The 18,707-nt window shown below is 33.5% G+C and overlaps 1 long non-coding RNA gene across 13 annotated transcripts in view; it reads left to right on the forward strand.

The window, feature by feature from the left end:
• The window catches only part of LOC100992117 (uncharacterized), an 843,804-nt gene that overhangs the window by 383,835 nt on the left and 441,262 nt on the right, over positions 1 to 18,707 (forward strand). For 3 of the 13 annotated variants that reach the window (XR_010112484.1, XR_010112485.1, XR_010112493.1), the window contains exon 8: positions 3,835 to 3,883. The exons of the other annotated variants lie outside the window; for them this stretch is intronic. This is a non-coding gene — a long non-coding RNA (uncharacterized LOC100992117). The remainder of the gene's footprint in view (positions 1 to 3,834; positions 3,884 to 18,707) is intronic. 13 annotated transcript variants of the gene reach the window in all.

The following is an 18,707-nucleotide window of genomic DNA, read 5'->3' on the forward strand; positions in this document are numbered from 1 at the left end:
GGGGCTAAATCAATCTATTTAATGGGGGCCCCAAAGGTGGTAGAAAATGCAGCATAGGATATGGCTGGAGAAAGATCCTCTGAAGTATCTGCAAATGGCGAGAGTAAGCTTTTGGGTTTGTTTTAGATCTGTTGATGGGTATGAATTGTGGCTTAGATCTCCTTCAAACTTATTTGAAAAAAATAGTTAAAGTTTGAGCTTCCTTTCAATTCCTATTTGGGAGTTTTACTGTGGTCTGGTGAATATGACTGCATGAATTGACTGGGCCACATAGGCTCAAGATTTATTAGGGTTACAGGTGAAATCATATGTGAGTGACTAATGGAAGTTTTAATACTACTTGCAAAGTCACCATTGCAATTATATGTGTAATAGGTTATAAATGTGCACAAGTTATTAGATGAAAATAGAACTGCTATTTGAATATAACCTTTTATACTAATAGATGTGATTAAAAGGAATAGAAATTTGGAACTTATTTTAGTTATATTAATATAGTCAAGCTTAAATCTGCACAGTCACACAATGGAAAAACATATATCTGTAGAAGGAGTTATTTATGAAGTTTTTCATATTTTGGTCCTATGTACTATGTGATTATATGTGCTTGACTTATAAAGACCAAGCAGTGTCAATTAAATTGTAGTATATAATAGCTATAAATTTTTTTGTAGTTATTCTATATTTGAATATAGTAACTTAGTTCCAATTTTTAAAGTTTCATTTGTAAAAGCTGTAATCTTATCTACTATTTTCTACTTTACTGAAGTCTTAATGTATAACTCTGAGATAATAGTGAAATGGAAACTGCTTTTAGTGGAGGTTATAATAAAGATAACAGAAATATTTTAGAGCTAAATTTTGTTTACTCTGTGTTGAAAATAGGTACTACATGGAGAGAAGGTATTAAGGAAATTGTTACATAATACCACATATTTGCAAAGTTGTTCAAGTGCTGGTGGTTTAAAACAGATTAGTTCTTGGTCACTTTTCTTTTCAAATAAATATGTCAGATGTCACATTATTAGACAGGAAAATGAGGTAATAGCTCACAGAGAGCTGTTATAAATACTGTTATTATTTATAGAGATAAGTAATAAGGAGGTTTTCAAAGAAACCTTTAGAAACTATATTAGTTCAAAGCTCTATTAAAAGCAAAGTGGTTTTGATTGAGGGAGGCCCACAAATGATCATCTAAAGGCAACATTGTGTTTTCACAATGACCACTTCAATAAAGCATCAGTCAAGACTGTGAAGCCCGCATTTGAACACTTTGTGGTCAAACTTGGACCTTGCACAGACAAAGCCACATGCTTTGTTTTAAATAATCCCCAATTTATTTACAAGGTAGTGATTATAATGTTGTAGGTCTTTTTTTTCCCCCAGAAATTACTATTACAGATTAAAGTTACATAAATGTTTTGAGCCCCTTAGTTTAAGGGAACTATCTAAATATTAAATTGTACCAGCAGCCCCCAAACAATCATTACGAAGTGCACTATAAATGCTTACAATTCCTGGCACTGTTTATACTTCATCATAAATCTTGTATACCAATTTAATAAACTCAGTATACTTAAAGGTAAAAACACTTATTTTAAGCTATATCCACCTCTATATTATCCTTTGCCTTTAGATGCAGATGTCATACACATGAGAGGTAAAGAGTTTGTAGAAGATAGCACTGAATGCAGCACTTTCCAGTCTAGCAAGTTATTTTTTTCCAAACACTGTGAAGTTACAGCTGCTTACCGTAGAATACTGAGATTGATTTGACTTGATGTTGAAAATCTTTATCAGATTCCTATGTATGAAAATGTCATCTTCCCTTACTAGTAAAGCAGGCATGCTTCTTAGGTATTTTATTAGACTTTCCTGGATCTTCCTGCATATAGTTTTAATTTCATTGTAATTTCTATTTTTACAAAACAGAATTCCAATAATGTATAAAGTAAATATACCAAATTTGGTTGGTGTAGGTTATGGAATCTCATTTTCTCATTCAACTAGCCTAATGTCCCACAAGTAGTCAAAGGGTTTTTGAGTCTTATTGAACTACCTTATCTTTAAATACTTGGGTGTTAGTTGCACAAAATATGGTTATAACACAGCTTTTATAAAATAACATGTCACAGCATTGACTACAACTTTCTTTGTAACAAACATGCAATTTTTAAAGTTTTGTTATTTTGAGAATAAATTTAAGAGTTTCAAGAACATTATTATAATTCATGTCTACCTTTACTTGATTGAGATTGCTGAACTGACTTGGTTTCATTTTAATATGGATCTTGTGATCTGATTTGTGTAGCCAAACCATTCTACCATAGGTTCTTATTTTCTACTGAGCTCAGAACCACTTTCAAGAACTGCATACTTCACAAATGCCCAGGAAATTGATGTGACTTTCCAATAGCCTTCTGACTCAGCCTTCTTTTACCACTCAAAGTATACACCTTCTTGGAGTTTCTAGCACAGCTAAACAGCTACACACTCCCTAAAACTTAGTTCATTCAATTTGGCGCTCTTCTCACCAGAAGTCACTTCCTGCTTTAGCTTATCTAAAACCTATACAACTTCTGATGCACACCTCATGTTGCTTCTTTTCAAAGAAGCCCAACCTGTTCTCCAAAACCCTCAGTGATCTCTCTCTTCTCTGGTACCTATATGGCCTATTATCTGCTACACCCATTTCACACTTACCAACTGAGACTGTGTAGTTATTCCTACTCAACCAAATTATAAGTTCTTTGAAGTCAGGTATCATGATACATTACTTCCTTATATATACCATAGCCCCAAATACAGCATTTTGCACATAGCAGTCATGTATTTTTAAATCTAAAAAGAATCTTAAGAGATGATCTCAACTATGTTAGATAAGAGACCTAGATCTCAGGGCTTAAAGGAGACTGAAAAACTATTTGGTGATTGTTGAGTGCTGGATTTACTACTAAGTGTTGGAAGGAGTTTAAATTTTTTTGTATATATAAAATACCCTATAAAACAGTGCTTTTCAAACTTGAATTTGCATTGGAATCAACTAGAGCATTTGTTAAAATACAGATTGGGGGGCCGAAAGCCCAATGTTTCTGATTCAAGAGGCCAGGAGTGGGGTCAAGCATTTGCATTTCTCACAAGTTTCCAGGTGATGCTGATATGACTGGTTCATGGACTGCCTTTTAAATAGCATTGCTGTAAGAGAAAGGTTCTTATACCTAAATGCTATCTCAATGATAGTTTTTCTATTTTTGAAAGAATAAGTTGGAACTTTTATATTAAATTACCATTTTTGTTTTTCAAAACATGAGTAGTTTCTATTCCAAACATGCTTTCAATTTGCTCCTAAGGGTCCCACTTCTCTAATGATTCGCAGATATTAATTGTCCAAGTAAAGAAATAATTTTGAAAGCTCTTTTCCTTCATTTTTATCAAAATTCAGTTTTTATTGGAAAAGACAAGACAAATGCCAATAGGGCAATGACTTCTTATCTAAATTTAGCATTCTCATACACAATTGAGTGTAGGGCTAATTGTAACAACTCTCTGGAAGGCAGTTTGGCAATATATATAGAAAGTTTTAAAAATGTATACACCTTTAACTGTACACTCTAACTTGTAGTGTTTTATCCAGAGTACAAAATAAGTAATAAAATATGGAAATATTCTATACCTTGAGGTTATAATAGTTGATTAGATACATACATTTGTCAAAACTCATGAAGTTGTACATTTAAAATAGGTTCTTTTTTGGTAAATTATACCTCAATAAAATTGAATTAAAAATTTTTTAAATGTCAGTAAGAAATTACTTCCTTTTTTGTTGTTTTTCAGCTGCAGTTATGGCATTAACCACCCAGTTGTTACCTACTTCTAGATGAAAGTAAGTGTGAAATAGGAAATTGAGTTAAAGCTGTTTGCCATGGCCTCTGCAGTTTTGTAGCTTGTGGAGGACGCCAGCGTGTGTGTGTATGTGTGTGTGTGTGTCTGTGTGTGTGGACACAGAATCTGAAGTAGTCCTGCAGCTACTCCACTGGTTTTAAGTAATAGAGAATGCATGACCATTTTAATGACTCACCTTTTGGAAGCCTACTAGAGAGGTGGAGAAGGTAAAGTACAGTAGTCCTCATGCTGATTCTAAAGACCCACTTTTTCAGCTTGGATTTAGGCTATTGGCTAGAGTTACTCTAAGGGTTCTGAGGTACTTTAAAATTGAAGGAACGGGGTCTCTGGTGATTTCATTCTCTCCACTACAGGGAATGAAACAGGTAAACAAATTAGCAGGGCAGTAGTTTTCCTAACTGATTTTCTAAGATCACTAACAGGCTTGCTCTTCCTGCACCATTTTTCTGCTTTCTTACCTAGATTGTCAACTCCTTTCGACTACTTATTTATCTTTCTATCCCCCAGAGTCCTGCTTTTTTATAATTGCTACTCAGTAATTATGTAAGGAGATTGAAATAATTCCTTACTGTTGAGTTGGTATTTTGCAAATTTTCATTTCAGTCTAGTGGAAAGATAAGAATGTAGTAATTTAGGAAGATATTGACAAGGATGTTTTGAAGGTATTCCCAATAGTATTACAAATTATTTTTAAAGAAAACCTTTTAAATAGCATCTCCTTTTTCCTAAATAACTTGCAAATCAGATTTTAAAAATTGTTTAAAGTAAAAACAAAGCTCTTTTCTCTATATCCCAGAACTGCAGATAAATGTGGTTTCTGAAACTTTTTCCAAGTCGTATATTTTCATTAGCTACAGTGATCTTACAACTGAAACTTAGCTATAGGCTACGTAAAAGATACATGAGGCGGAATGTAAAGTAGCGAGAATTTATAGTGTTACATGGTATTGCAAAAGCAAGGCTAGCTGCTTTTTCTTAATCCAAACACATATAGTCTGACTGGAAAGAGATTTTGAGGTCAAGTCTTTCAAATAATAAAGAGTTTTTGTTGTTGGTCGTGGTGGGTTTGTTTGTTTTTAGTTGAAACTAAAGCACAAATGTTTTATCAAAATATGAGTGAAATTGTCAGTGAGTTGCCTGCATTTGTGAGCATCTGCTGTGTTCTTAATGGTACAGTGAAAAAGAGCCATTAGACCTAAGAGTATGACCCTATAGCAAGTATATCCAAAGCTACAACAGAGGGATGTCTGTAGAGAAAGTGGAGTCTGCTGCCTCTACTGATTTGAACTTCCTAATGACTCCTATATAAAATCTAAATCCTGTTCATCACTTATCTTTTATCAAAAACTTAGCCATATCATTTTTCTATTTTGTATTCCTCTAATTATTTTCAGTGGAACAAGCATATGCAAACTTGTCTGTTACATTTTTATAATAAAGTGGTTTTCACCTTGTAACAAGGCTATGACTGTCTTAAGAGTCTTGAATCCAAGTTTGTGAAGTAGATCCTGTGAGAGAGATGAAGTGACTTGCTCAAGGCCACTCTGATGTCATCAGAAAGAAATTTACATTCAGTTCTGGCTTACCTCAGGCGTAGTTGTCCATATATCAGAATTTTAAATATGTGTACTTACTTTTGAAATGTTCTTATTATTTCCGGCCATCTCTACCCACAACCCTCTCCAAATCTTGGACAAATTTATTTTGAGTGAAACTGGTTTTAATCAGTTCTTATGTTATCCCTCTACAGAGTTATTTCTACAGTAGAAAGCATTTGAATGTGCTATAAATCCGCCATCATGGTCTTATCTCAAATGGCACCCTCTCAAAAATGACTTTATTGCCTACTACTATTACCTATTTATTCTCTATAGTGATAGCTTATTTTACTTTTTTCAAAATATTTTCATCTGAACTTACATTATTTACTTGTATACATGCTTCCTGTCTGTCTTTTTCAACTGGAATGTAAGCTACATTGGAGCTTGAACCTTATCTACTTATTCCACCTTTTCCCTGGCCGTTATGTGCTAGGCATGGAATAAGGCTCACCAGATTTTGGTTGAAGCAGTAATCACTAGGTACTAAACATTGGGGTAACAATTACTGGGGGATGACATCACTCTCATGCTTGGTGACAGTTCTACTGGTAAGAGCATTATATTTTGTTTCTAGTCTTTATGTTCAGATGGGTTCCAGTGAAACAGAACTGAAAATCATTGCCATTTATATACCTCCCTTTCTCTATAAAGTTATAAAAATGAGATAAAATATTAAAAATATTATTTTTATTACATATGAGCAGTTTATGTTTTAAAGTCTTTGAAACTATTTTCCTATGTGTATTCACAAGATATCACATTTTAATTATTAATTCCAGCCATTTGCAGACATATACTATTGGAGAAAAATGAATATTAATAAGGAAACCAAAATCTGAAAGTCATCTCTAAGGTTTTACTTTTCATAACTTAAAATTACTCACAGTTGCTTGGTTATTTATAACTTTTTTTTCATTCTGCATCGAGCACACATCTCTTTCATTTTTTTTCTATTGGCAAGTGAGCATTATAGATTAGGGAATGAATTAGGCATCATACCATGTTTCATAATACTACCCTTTCTATTGGTCTAAAACCAGAAAATGAAAATAGACCACATAGTAGCTGAGATCATAAACTGTGAAAAAAAGTTCTCCTAATTGGAAACAAGTTTGAAATAGAAATAAACCCATAGTTCACTTTTTTCAGTGCATTAGAGGTGATAGTGACAGTAAACATACACATACATTTGAATATGTGCATACATAAATATATGTGTGTGTGTATATATATGTGTATATATATGTGTATATGTGTATATATATGTGTATATATATGTGTGTGTGTATATATATATATGTATATATATATATCCTGATCTTATTTAAAAGTATTTAAAGTGACTTTTAATAATATAATATGTTATTCATAACAATGCTTTCTGGAAGCAGTTGCTAATTATTTACCACATTTTACCGATAAGGAAAGTGGGGATTGGGGAGTTTATATGATTTACCCAAGACTGAATAATTGACTAAACATAGACTTGGGCCTTGAATTCTGATTATCTGGTTGGTATCTCACTACTTAAAAATAATATAAATTAAAAAGGACAAAATTCTCAAATAAAAATTTAAGTAAAAGTTGGGTCAAGTTAATTATTGTCTCTATTCAAGGTTTAGCTGCAGGCAACATAATGTACTCTAGTTAATTAGTGGAAAACTATTTATTGTGGGGTATCTATTAGCTTATAGAATTACTGGGAAGACCAAGTGTACCAGGCTTGAATGCCTCTAAGCTAGTAATACTGAACCATACCAGAAAAAAAAAAATTTTTATGGAAGTTCACCTGTTTTTGCTCCCTGCACATCAACACTTATGGGACCAGAAGCTTTGGCAGCTGAAGAAATGCCATGTCTCCACAACTGTGCTTGCTTCTTCAATCTTAACTCTAGCCCTACAACTATTACTAGGTAGAACCTCACAAGATTGCTGCAGGTTTGCTGAGTGCATTTGTCAGGAGGTATATCCACCATAGTGCTGCAATGTAACATGCTACCTCAAAATTCAGTGGCTTAAAATAACAATCATGTATTTTTATTCACACATCTGCAGGATAGCTGAGGTTGGCTGATCTAGGCTGGGCTTAATTAGGTGGCTCTACTTTATGTTATAGACCTGGCTGGACTCGGTTCTTTGATATATATGGGTTAGACTAATTCTGAATCTAATTGAATTTATTCTGGTTTCCAGGCTGAGGGAAGCAGCTATCATAGTGATTGCAGAGGGCTGAACAAGCAGAAACACGCAATGTATCCTCAGTTAAGAGTTACACCCAGCAAATTATCATTTCTGCTGCATTTCTTTGGCTAACACAAGTCACATGACCAAGTCAAAAGTCAAGGTGGGGAAGTACCTTCCACCTCTAGTGGGAGGGACTGTAAACTCACATAGAAAAGAGAGCGAATGAAGGGAAGGGTGCAGAATTGGGACTAATACTTAAATCTAACACCCAGAAAATATTGTTTTGAAATTATTCCCATGAAAAAGAGAGGCACAATTGAAGAACTATCAAAATGGAGACACATTTTAAACAAGCTTGGGGCTGAGACAAAGTAGTGTACTACATACATTTAATGTAATGGAAAATCAAGGACTAGTATATTCAGCATAGCTTTTATACACATAATGTTAAAACATCAGTGAAATATTGTGGGTCACGACTGTGATTCCCCTTGAAAGATTTATATACTGCATATGTAATATGTATATGTATAAGAGATGACATCATAATGGTATATATAAAGCAATCTTACCATTGTTGCATCTTAATGAGAAACAAGATATGTATAAAATTGACAGATTTAAAAGAGATTTGTAAAAGATTTTAAATTAAAAGTGTTTGTTTCTGTGCATTTTTATTAAATTATCTACTATCTAGCAGTGTATGTGATCATGTGGCTCTGTGCCAAGGATAAGAAGGGGACACTGATGTCGTTTCTGTTGTTTCAGTCTAGTGCATATATGAAAGGACAGAGACATAGACTCCAAAATAGAAGCTGAAGAAAAAGTAAAATAGTGTTCTTATGAAGTAAAAATTATTTCATAAACCACTTATTATCTAAGACCAGTCAGTACTTTGCTCACCTTGGTTAGGAATGATTTTATACTCCTTAATGGATGGAGTCTCCTCTTATTTAACAATACTATCGTGCAATGAAAGAAGGGAACTGTTTCTCTCATTTCTGGATCTTTCCAAATTCTAAAATTTCCAGTCGTTTCAAATTTGCAAGGACTGGAAATTTTGACCTTTCTTATAATAACTACTATCTTTCCATGCAAGGGAAAAATTATGCTACAACTGCATAGCAATGTATATTATTACAGTTAAACCAGTAGCAAAAAGCCAATAAATTAAAGATATAATAAAATTACAAAAAAGAGATATATAAAATTATATACATAATTTTATTTATCTATAAATAAGATTTATATTTATATAAACACTAGCTATATAAATTTATATATTTTATTTATAAAATAAATGTATTTCATTTATATATATATAATTACCTTAAATATTTCTTAAAGCATTTGAGTTGTTAAAGGCTGACTAAAAAGTAAAAGTTTTAATTTGATTTTACCAAGTATAAGAAAGTTCTATTTTTTGTCAGTCTAATATATTTTTATGTGCTGCTGTGCTTGTTTTATGATTATTTTAAATCATTTTAAATATTTTGAGCACTATAAAACATTTTATGTTATTGTGTGGAACTTAGTCTATAACCTAGATCATTTAAAAATGTTAACTGCCTTAACATTCACGTGGTTAAAATTCTCCCCTTAGTAGCACAAAATACCCCTGATTTTATCATAGATATTAATGGAAGAAAATGAATGTTTTATAAGGAAACTGAGCTGTTAAAAGATTATTCAGCCATGTGTGGGATACCATTGCATGAAAATTAAAAGCCTGATTAAGAGAATCAGCAAATGGTTATTCAACTTCTACTTTTTTTGTTATTCTAGTTTTATATTTGTAATACACTTTACAATAAGTACATTACAATTAAAATTTAGAAAATGTTTATCCATGTTGCACTTTAAATCATCTCAGGTCATACTGAAGGTACATGTACCATGCTTGCTCAGGTAAGCAGTGGGGAGTCATTAAGAGGTTTTCAGCAGGAGAATGATGCAGTTTGATTTACATTTTACCTAGGTTGCGTGATAGCTAAGGGAGAGATTTCTTTTTCTATTAATATTTTTTAAACTCCTTTTCTTTTAAAAATAATTAATAGACTTTATATTTTAGAACAGTTTTAGGTTTACAGAAAAATTGTATGGGAAGTACATAGAGAGTTCCCCTAGACTCCCTGTCTGCACACACCCACAACATCTTGCACTAGAGTGGTACCTTTGCTACAATCGATTATCCTTCATTGACACACAGTTAGTACCTAAAGTCTATAATTCACATTAGAGTTCACTCTTTGTGTTGTACATTCTATGGATTTTGACAAATGTAAAATGACATGCAGTGTACCCACCATTGTAGTATCATACAGAGTACTTTCACTCCCTAAAAATTCTCTGTGCTCTGCCTGTTCACCAGTTTCTTCCCCAGCCCCTAGCAACTACTAATCTTTTTACTGTCTCAACAGTTCAGCATTTTCCAAAATGCTGTGTAATTGGAATCATATGGTATGTAGCCTCTTCAAATTGGTTTCTTTCACTTAGTAAGAAGCATTTATATTTTCTCCATGTCTTTTCATGGCTTGGTAGCTCTTTTCTTTCTATTGCTGAATAATATTCTATTATCTGGATGTACCATAGTTTTTTATCCACTCATTTACTGAAGAACATCTTGGTTGTTTTGAAGATTTGGCATTTACAAATAAAACTGCTATAAATGTCTATTTGCAGGTTTTTGTGTGGATATAACTTTTCCATTAATATGGGTAAATACTAAGGAGCATGATTGCTGGATCACATGGTGAAAGAATGTTTAGCTTTGTTAGAAACTTTCCAAAGTACTGTATCATTTTGCATACCCACCAGCAATGTTGCTGTTATTCCACTTCCTTGTCTGCATTTGGTATTGTCAGTGTTTTGGATATGGGCCATTCTAATAGGTGTGTAATGGTATCTCATTGTTCTTTTAATATGCAATTCCCTAATGGCATATTGATGTGAAGCACTTTTTTCTATGCTCACTTGCCATTTATATATCTTCTTTGAAGCAAAATCTATTCAGGTTTTTTGCCATTATAAAGTCAAATTGTTTTCTTATCATTGAGTGTTATAATATCTTGTATATCTTTGATAACAGACCTTTATCAGTTGTGTCCTTTGCAAAAATTTTCTCCCAGTCTGTAGCTTGCCCCTTAACAGTATCTTTTGCAGAGGGAAGTTTTAAATTTTAAGTAAGTCCAGATATATGAAGTATTTCTTTCAGGGATCGTACATTTGGTGTTTTATTAAAAAGCCATACCCCAGTTGACATAATTTTTTTATGTTATCTTCAAGAAGTTTTATAGTTTTGCTTTTCACATTTAGGGTCATGATTCATTTTAAGTGTATTTTTTTGTGAAGGGTATAAAGTCTGTGACAGGATCTATTTATTTATTTATTTATTTATTTATTTTTGCATGTAAATTTCCATTTGTCCCAGCTCCATTTGTTGAAAAGACTATTTTTGATCCATTTTATTGTCCTTGTTCTTTGCCAAAAATCAGTTAACTATATTTTTATGAGACTATTTCCGGGTTTTCTGTTCTGTTCCATTGATCTATTTGTCTATTCTTTTACCACATGTCTTGATTACTGTGGTAAAGTAAGTCTTGAGTCAGGTATTGTTGGTCCCCTAACTTTGTTGTTCTTTGCAATATTATTTTGTCTATTTTGGGTTTTTTGCCTCTCCAAGTAAACATTAGAATCAATTTGTTAATATACAGAAAATAGAAAATAGCTGCTAGAATTTTAATTGGGACTGCAATGAATCTGTAGATCAAGTTAGGAGGAACTGACATCTTGACAATATTGAGTCTTCCTATCCATGAAAATGGAATATATCTCCATTTAATTTTTTGCTTTCTGTCATCATTTTGTGCTTTTCCTCATATAGATATTATATGTATTTTATTTTATTTATACTTAAGTATTTTATTTTTGAGGGGTTGCTAATGTAAATGGTAATGTGTTTTTAATTTCAAATTCCACTTATTCATTGCTGGTATAGAGGAAAGCAACTGACTTTTGTATGTTAAACTTATATTAAGCATTTTTGCTATAACTGCTTATTAGTTCTAGTGGGATTTCTTTTGTCAATTCTTTTGGATTTTCTACATAGACAATCATGTCATCTGTGACCAAAGACAGTTTTGTTTCTTTCTTCCCAATCTGTATGCTTTTTATTTCCTTTATTGCATTAGCTAGTACTTCTAGTATCATGTTGAAAAGAGGAAGCATCCTTGTCTTCTTCCTAATCTTGGAAGTGAAGCTTAAAGTCTCTCACCATTAAATGCAATGTTAGCTATATTATCTTATAGCTCTTTTAAATTAACTTGAAGAAGTTTGTCTTTATTTCTAGTTTGTGGAGAGTTTTTGTGATACACGGGTGTTGCATTTTCTCCGATATTATACAGGGGTGTGGCATCCTTTGATATGATCACTTTATTTTTCTTCTTTAGCCCATTGATGTGATGGAGTACATTAATTGATTTTCTAATGTAGAACCAGCCTTGCATACTTAGGATAAAACCCACTTGTTCTAGGTGCATCATTATTCTTATACATTGTTTGATTTGCTTTGCTAATATTTTCTGAGGCAATATTCGAGCTTTTGCACATATGTCCATGAGAGATACTTGTCTGCTGTTTCTTTCTTGTAATGACTTTCTCTGGTTTTGATATTAGGATAATGCTGGCCTCATACTCCTTGGTAGGAAACACTCCCTCTGCTTCTGTCTTCTGGAAGAGAATGTAGAAAATTGGTGTAATTTTTTTCTTAGCTGTTTGGTAGCATTCATCATTAAATCCATCTCAGCCTGGTGGTTTCTGTCTTAGAAGGTTATTAATTGATTCAATTTCTTTAAATAGATATAGGCCTATTCAGAGATATTCATTTTTTCTTGTGTGAGTTTTGGCAGTTTGTGTCCTTCAATAATTTGGTCTATTTAATCTAGGATATCAAATTTGTAGGCATAGATTTGCTCATAATATTCCCTTGTGATCCCTTTATGTTTATGGAATCTGTAGTAGTGCCTGCTCTTTCATTAGTTAGCCTGGCTAGAGACTTAAAAATTTTGTTGATCTTTTCAAAAAAACAGCTTTCGGTTTTGTTCCTTTTCTTCACTGATGTACTGTTTTAAATTCTATTCATTTCTGCTCTATTTTTATTATTTACTTTATTCTTTTTTTTGAATTAATTTGTTCTTTTTCCACATTACTAAATTATAAGCTTAGATTATTGATTTTAAAACTTTTCTTTTTTAATATACACATTCAATGTTATAAATTTCCCTCTAAGCACTGCTTTTGCTGAATCTTACAAATTTTGATAACTTGCATCTTAATTTTCATTTAGTGCAAAATATTTTTAAATTTCTCTTAAGCTTTCTTCTCTGACCCATGTGTTACTTATTTTTTTTTTAATTATACTTTAAGTTTTTGGGTACATGTGCACAACGTGCAGGTTTGTTACATACATATACATGTGCCATGTTGGTGTGCTGCACCCATTAACTCGTCATTTAACATTAGGTATATCTCCTAATGCTATCCCTCCCCCCTCCCCCCACTCCACAACAGGCCCCGGTGTGTGATGTTCCCCCTTCCTGTGTCCATGCGTTCTCATTGTTCAATTCCCACCTATGAGTGAGAACATGCGGTGTTTGTTTTTTTGTCCTTGTGATAGTTTGCTGAGAATGATGGTTTCCAGCTTCATCCATGTCCCTACAAAGGACCTGAACTTATCATTTTTTATGGCTGCATAGTATTCCATGGTGTATATATGCCACATTTTCTTAATCCAGTCTATCATTGTTGGACATTTGGGTTGGTTCCAAGTCTTTGCTATTGTGAATAGTACTGCCGTAAACATGCGTGTGCATGTGTCTTTATAGCAGCATGATTTATAATCCTTTGGGTATATACCCAGTAATGGGATGGCTGGGTCAAATGGTATTTCTAGGTCTAGATCCCTGAGGAATCGCCACACTGACTTCCACAATGGTTGAACTAGTTTACAGTCCCACCAACAGTGTAAAAGTGTTCCTATTTCTCCACATCCTCTCCAGCACCTGTTGTTTCCTGACTTTTTAATGATTGCCATTCTAACTGGTGTGAGATGATATCTCATTGTGGTTTTGATTTGCATTTCTCTGACGGCCAGTGATGATGAGCATTTTTTCATGTGTCTTTTGGCTGCATAAATGTCTTCTTTTGAGAAGTGTCTGTTCATGTCCTTCACACACTTTTTGATGGGGTCGTCTGTTTTTTTTCTTGTAAATTTGTTTGAGTTCATTGTAGATTCTGGATATTAGCCCTTTGTCAGATGAGTAGATTGCAAAAATTTTCTCCCATTTTGTGGGTTGCCTGTTCACTCTGATGGTAGTTTCTTTTGCTGTGCAGAAGTTCTTTAGCTTAATTAGATGCCATTTGTCAATTTTGGCTTTTGTTGCCATTGTTTTTGGTGTTTTAGACATGAAGTCCTTGCCCATGCCTATGTCCTGAATGGTATTGCGTAGGTTTTCTTCTAGGGTTTTTATGGTTTTAGGTCTAACATTTAAGTCTTTAATCCATCTTGAATTAATTTTTGTATATGGTGTAAGGAAGGGATCCAGTTTCAGCTTTCTACACATGGCTAGCCAGTTTTCCCAGCACCATTTATTAAATAGGGAATCGTTTCCCCATTTCTTGTTTTTGTCAGGTTTGTCACAGATCAGATAGTTGTAGATATGTGGCATTATTTCTGAGGGCTCTGTTCTGTTCCATTGGTCTATATCTCTGTTTTGGTACCAGTACCGTGCTGTTTTGGTTACTGTAGCATTGTAGTATAGTTTGAAGTCAGGTAGCGTGATGCCTCCAGCTTTGTTCTTTTGGCTTAGGATTGACTTGTCAATGCGGGCTCTTTTTTGATTCCATATGAACTTTAAAGTAGTTTTTTCCAATTCTATGAAGAAAGTCATGGTAGCTTGATGGGGATGGCATTGAATCTATAAATTACGTTGGGCAGTATGGCCATTTTCACAATATTGATTCTTCCTACCCATGAGCATGGAATGTTCTTCCATTTGTTTGTATCCTCTTTTATTTCATTGAGCAGTGGTTTGTAGTTCTCCTTGAAGAGGTCCTTCACATCCCTTGTAAGCTGGATTCCTAGGTATTTTATTCTCTTTGAAGCAATTGTGAATGGGAGTTCACTCATGATTTGGCTCTCTGTTTGTGCGTTATTGGTGTATAAGAATGCTTGTGAGTTTTGCACATTGATTTTGTATCCTGAGATTTTGCTGAAGTTGCCTATCAGCTTAAGGAGATTTTGGGCTGAGATGATGGGGTTTTCTAGGTATACAATCATGTCATCTGCAAACAGGGACAATTTGACTTCGTCTTTTCCTAATTGAATGCCCTTTATTTCTTTCTCCTGCCAGATTGCCCTGGCCAGAACTTCCAACACTATGTTGAATAGGAGTGGTGAGAGAGGGCATCCGTGTCTTGTGCCAGTTTTCAAAGGGAATGCTTCCAGTTTTTGCCTATTCGGTATGATGTTGGCTGTGGGTTTGTCTTAAGTAGCTCTTATTATTTTGAGATACGTCCCATCAATACCTAATTAATTGAGAGTTTTTAGCATGAAGGTTGTTGAATTTTGTCAAAGGCCTTTTCTGCATCTATTGAGATAATCATGTGGTTTTTGTCATTGGTTCTGTTTATATGCTGGATTACCTTTATTAATGTGCGTGTGTTGAACCAGCCTTGCATCCCAGGGATGAAGCCCACTTGATCATGGTGGATAAGCTTTTTGATGTGCTGCTGGATTCGGTTTGCCAGTGTTTTATTGAGGATTTTTGCATTGATGTTCATCAGGGTTGTTGGTCTACAATTCTCTTTTTTTGTTGTGTCTCTGCCAGGCTTTGGTATCAGGATGATGCTGGCCTCATAAAATGAGTTAGAGAGGATTCCTTCTTTTTCTATCCAATTGGAATAGTTTCAGAAGGAATGGTACCAGCTCCTCCTTGTACCTCTGGTAGAATTCGGCTGTGAATCCATCTGGTCCTGGACTTTTTTTGGTTGGTAAGCTATTAATTATTGCCTCAATTTCAGAGCCTTTTATTGGTCTATTCAGAGATTCAACTTCTTCCTGGTTTAGTCTCGGGAGGGTGTATGTGTCAAGGAATTTATCCATTTCTTCTAGATTTTCTAGTGTATTTGCATAGAGGTGTTTATAGTATTCTCTGATGGTAGTTTTATTTCTGTGGGATTGGTGGTGATATCCCCTTTATCATTTTTATTGCGTCTATTTGATCCTCCTCTCTTTTCTTCTTTATTACCATGTGTTATTTAGAAATATGTTGTTTAGTCTCCAAGTCTTTGAGGATTTTCCTTGTATCTTTCTATCATTAATTTCTAGTTTAATTCTATTTTGGTCTGGGAGAAGGCATCATATAATTTCTTTTATGTTAAATTTGTTAGAGTGTATTTCATGTCCCATAATGTGGTCTGTATTGGTCAGTGTTTCACATGAACTTGAGAAGAATCTGCTGTTGTTGAGTGAAGCATTCTAGAGATGTCAATAATATCCAGTTGCTTGATAATGCTGTTAAATTCATCTATGTCCATGAAGAATTTCTGCTTCCTGAATTTTTCCATTTCTGATACAAGGGTGTTACATTTTCCAACTATAATAATTAATCTATTTCTCCTTATTTGTCACTCAGTTTTTGCTTCATATATTTTGATGCTCTGTATTTAGGAACATGCACATTAAGGATTGTTATGTCTTGTTATGCTATTGTTATTGTTATGACAATTGAACCCTTTAAAATTATGCAATGACCCTTTTTATATCTGATAACTTTTCTTCTTAAGGCATACTTAAGAAGAACAGAATGACCTAACATGTTTTAAAATGATTTCTTTTCCCCTCCTCCTGCTAGAAGCACAAGGGAATTTTTCTCTAATATTCACTTTGAGGACCTGGTAAGATTCTGGAGGTGGAGCTAATGTGTGACTTCCTCTAAGATTGGGTCACCCTGGAGTTTTTAACTCTCAGACTTCTCCTCACTGAGCATCCAGTAGTTTATTAATTACAGTTCTGGCTTTCCTTTCCCCTTACTGATTCTCATGCTTGTTTTTTTTCATGGGTTTATACTGAGGTAAATTGTGATTTTCTGCATTTATCTAACTTTCACTCCAATTTGGGGGCAGTGGTTTGTCCTGTGACCTCATTTCTGTGACGGATTTAAGGAGAGTTGTTGATCTTTCATTTTGTTTAGTTTCTTATTTGTCAAGATTGAGAGATGACTTCTAAGTACTTTCCATGCAGAACCAGAAATCAGAAGCCCTGAATTTTAGTAGTATTTTAAAAGGCTAATATGTTTAGTTTTAAATGTAAAAGAAAGAGTTGAAAATGACAGACTATTATTTTATACATTTTGTCAAACATATATTTCCAGTAACAGATTACAGTTAAGCAGACCAAATAAAGTGTGATTTAAAAAAGGGTCATATTAAAGGACTGGTAGGAATTGGTTATAGATAAACCTCTGTGCAAATTTCATAATTTATTCTATTCTAGTAACTGTAGTTATAGGTGAGTGGACTTTAAGTGATGAGCTAATTGTTTTAAAGTAGTGGCAGGTATATTGAAATAATTGTATATGAAAACATTATATCATAGAAAAGGAAAACAAACAAAAACTTCTCCAAAAGAAGCTGTTTAGGGGAAAGAGTTTTACCTTTCCATTTTGTTATTTGTTTTTGTTTTGATTTATCCAAACAGAACACCATAATGAATCCTCTTCAGGCCTCAACTGATAGAAGATTAATACTGAAGGTTCACAAATGTACCTTTTATGATAGGTGACTTCATAAAACATTCTTCAATGTGATATTGAAAGCTGGAGACAATTTTGTTGTTGTTTGTAGACTTCAATTGATTTATTGTCTATTACAAAAGAACTTCTAGATGAGTTTGCATCCAATTGTTACAGGAACTTTGTCCTAGATATACCTTTGAAAATCATCTACATTACTATTCCAGCTTCCATGCAAAATTATCAAGACAGATATAAATAAAATTTGTTTTCAAAGATCTCTAGAATATTCAAAGAATATCCTCCAGCCTTCTCCACATTCCAGCTCTTAATAATCCTTAGTGCCACATTCCAGCAGTAAAGAAAGTTTACCAAATGCCTGAACTAAATTATTCCTATGATGTTTAATGTGATTTTTCTGAGTACTTCTGTGGACAGAGGCTGCTATGCTTGGAGGCCATGTAAAGCATCTTTGACAACCAAAGATAATTTTAATTTTTCAAGTGTGTTTATTAATGTCCAGACAAGAGCTTTGAGTCATCATATTATCTTGGACTCAAATCCTCATTCTCCCATTTTCCTGCTAATGTAACCATGAACAAGTGATCTAGCATTTCAGAGCCTCAGTTTCATCACCTGTAAAATGGAGATAATTATTCCAGATTTAGCAGATTGGTGTGAAGATGCAAGACAAAACACATGTGAACTACTAAGATGTTGCTTGGCATGTAGTAAGCATTCCTAAATACAGAAGCTTCTATGGTTGCATTTATTAATATTATTTCATTACTTCATTCATTTGTGAAAAATTTGACAAACATTTATTATGTATATTCAATATTATAATCACTCTGTTAACTATTTAATATCATCTTGTGTTCCCGAATTAGGTTAAATTAATAAAGTTCTATTTTCAATTTATTGAAAATTGTTCCTGGTCTTATAACAATGTCTATTTCATCCCCACACACAGGCTACTAAATCCAGTAATAAGCCAATCCTAATAAACATGACTTATTTTAAAAAATCAAAATAAATCAAATTTATTTTCTTTTATCGTAGTACTGTGGATAACTAACTTAAAACTGGGTTTTCTTTCTCTCTCTACTCAAACATTTTTCCTAACTTTCTTTTATACTAAGCGAATTATTTCAGTTTATCTTGGTGGAATACATGCATGCTTTGAACTCAGGCTGAATTTGTTTCCTATCTTAACATTGCCACTTAT

This window comes from Pan paniscus, chromosome 5 (genome assembly GCF_029289425.2).
Source record: "Pan paniscus chromosome 5, NHGRI_mPanPan1-v2.0_pri, whole genome shotgun sequence".
Classification (NCBI taxonomy): Eukaryota; Metazoa; Chordata; class Mammalia; order Primates; family Hominidae; genus Pan; species Pan paniscus.